Source organism: Tenrec ecaudatus, chromosome 9, assembly GCF_050624435.1.
Source record: "Tenrec ecaudatus isolate mTenEca1 chromosome 9, mTenEca1.hap1, whole genome shotgun sequence".
Taxonomy (NCBI): domain Eukaryota; kingdom Metazoa; phylum Chordata; class Mammalia; order Afrosoricida; family Tenrecidae; genus Tenrec; species Tenrec ecaudatus.
In genome coordinates this window covers 43,318,938-43,321,781 of record NC_134538.1, presented here as the reverse complement: position 1 = coordinate 43,321,781, position 2,844 = coordinate 43,318,938, and the positions used below count along the sequence as shown (strand labels likewise).

The 2,844-nt window shown below is 44.9% G+C and overlaps 1 non-coding gene across 1 annotated transcript; it reads right to left on the bottom strand.

Moving 5' to 3' along the window:
• Positions 1–692: 692 nt before the first annotated feature.
• Positions 693–883, bottom strand: LOC142457420 (U2 spliceosomal RNA). Its single transcript, XR_012786167.1, has one exon. It is a non-coding gene; the product is annotated as a U2 spliceosomal RNA (small nuclear RNA).
• Between the last annotated feature and the right edge of the window lie 1,961 nt (positions 884–2,844).

Sequence of the window (2,844 nt, the reverse complement as noted above, 5' to 3'; positions counted from 1 at the left end):
GTTGAGGTTATCTGTTCCTGTGAGGACCCGATATAAGCCAACATAAGTAAGAACAGATGGTAGGATGGCGGTCAGAGAGTCCAGAGATGAGAAGAGGAAGCATATGCGGGAACCTGGAGGGAGAGCTGTAGGAGGACCCCCCACAGAGCACAGCCAGTACCCTTTAAGATGTATCCATTGCTGGATGGATCAGATATCACATCTGATGAAGCAGAGGCAGTGTTGAGAGGGGGAGACCCCCTGTGAGGGGAATTAGCGAAAGAACTACAGCAATGACCTGGACATGATAACAGACTGAGCAGCATTTCTTTCTTGTACCCAAGGTCACCAGAGCCGGGCAACCTGAAGGCAGCCGACAACAACCCAGTTTCCATGGTGGTTGTCTCTGGGGGTCTTTGAATGGAAGGTACTGCAATAAATAAGGGATGAATTCCATAGCAGGGCTCCATCCATGGGGCGGACCCTCTAGGACTGGACAGAGGCAGTGGCCATCCACTTCTGGCAGTCAGGGGATCTTAGCAGAACCATGAAAGTTCAAGGTCCTGGGCCTGTTTCTATAGAGGAAAGCACTGGGATTTTCCAGAGGAACATAAAGAAAGGGTTGCTAACTTTTGGAATTCAGACTCTTGGAAGGATTTTATTTTAAGCAGGGAAAATGACACAGCAAAAGCTTTCTTTTTTAAAATCCCCCGAAGGGGTGTACCGTTCCTGAAAGTACTGCAATGCCAGGTCGATGCGTGGAGTGGACGGAGCAAGCTCCTATTCCAACTCCCTGCTCCAAAAATCCATTTAATCTATTGTCCTCAGATAGAGGACGTATCAGATATTAAACAGATAAGAACAGATACTACACTTGATCTTAGCCAAAAGGCTGAGAAGCGATTTAAAAAGGCTTTTTTTAAAAAGAAAGAATTCCATCTGGCAGCTCTGTGGAGGATAGAAGGGAGAGAGATGCTGGAGTCTGTGAGAAGGGATTAAATTGGAATGCCCTGACCACTTCAGTTCCCTGCTGGACTGTAGGTAGCAGGGCTTGGGGGATAGAGAAGTGTTTTCACCTTCAATTTCTGCAAATTTAACGAGCTCCCTTTCAGCAATAGTGAAAGAATCTAAACATCACCAGTTTCCAGATTGGTTTGTGGGGCTCAGAATGGAACTACGAATCTCCTTGCCCTTGGCCAAAAGCACACAAAGGAAAGTGTTTGAGAACAGATGAGATGGCTGCTTTAAAAAACATCACACACAGGTATCTGCAGAGGAAATTCATCCAATGTTTGTGGATTAAATTCCCCATCAGTCATCGAAGATTTAATTTTAATTAATGGAACAGACTGGTAGAATACCTTTGGTTTCACTAGGGGAAAGTATCTGAGTCTAGATTTGTTCAAGATGTGAGTATTTGCTTGGTGCAAAAGACCTAAGGAAGATGAGAAGCTCAAAGCTAGCTAAGTGTGAGTGTTGACCGACTCCCAGATTGCAATGTTTTATTGAACAATATTTAGTTCATTTGCCATTTGGGTGGAAAGCTTTTCATTCCAGCAGTACTCCCAATCAGCCCTCAGAAGGTACTCTGAACACCTTAATTAGCACCTATGAAAAGTGGCCCAAACTTGAACTACAAAAAGTGAAATAATAATTGGGGGATTTGCCATACTTCAAAGCAAAGCCCTTCCCTATCCCTAGTTGGCAAGGATGTCTGCTGGGTTTCATGAATGCTGCATGCCATGTGTAATTATGTTGAGTAATCACAGCTCTCCCAAGCTCCATGCCTGATGACAAATGGGCTGTGGCAGGCTCTTGTGGCAGGCTCTATTTCTGATCTTCGGGTGCAATTATTCAGTAAGTAGACTTTATGCTGTTTGGGCACATAAACATACATATTTATCACAACCCTTTGCAAATCTGACACCATATACTTGAAGACACTGTCCTATCTGTGGGTAACCAGTACTTCATGAATATTAGATTTCTGTCTTAATTTCACTACCGTGACTTTTTTCTTGGCAGGGAAAAGTCAAGACTCAATCATGTTCATGCCACTAGCAAGCAGCAGAACAAACTCCTGTTCCGGGCAGAAAGATGTTATCATGGAGGAGGTGAATTAGATCTTTCATCTACCTCTTTACCCTGACAGTCTCCTAGGTTCTCAATGAAACTCGCTAACACCTCGCCTCCCAGTCTCATTGTCCAAGACAAAAGCTACCAAGTCAACCTCAAGTCCCGGTGGCTCCATTGTGTGTCGAAGTAGACCTGTGCTCCACAAGGTTTGCTTTGGCAGCTTCTTTTAAAAGTAGATCACCAGCCCTTTCTCCCCAGGAGTCTCTGGATGGACTCAAATCACACTTTCCATTAAGAGCCGAGTGTCATCTGCCAACAACTGTAAGACACACTAACAAACTCATCACCATGGAGTCGATTCTAACTCATAGCGACTCTGTAGGTCCGAGTAGAACTGCCCCTTTGGGATTTCCAAGACTTTACATCTTTCCATGAACAGACAGCCTCATTTCTCTCCCACAGAGCACCTGGTGGGTGCAAATTACTGACCATGTACTGAGCAGGTCAGGGCTCTTTGCCCCACCCAGAGAGCAGTAAGTGATTCTTACTGAATGACACAGCAAAGATGTGCCAATGGCACGATGACTGGAGAATAAAAAACGATAAGGAAGTGGTGCATTGTCCAAAGGGCCCTGCATGGCAGCCCAGCTGCAGTTCCTAAAGACACCAAACCCACTGAGAGATGTCTCTGTTGCCAAGATGGCTCCAAGAATGTTTTCTTACAACTAACAGACACTCAAATCTTCCCCCTAAATCAGGCACCTTCAACAGATAGAAAAGGAGACAGAA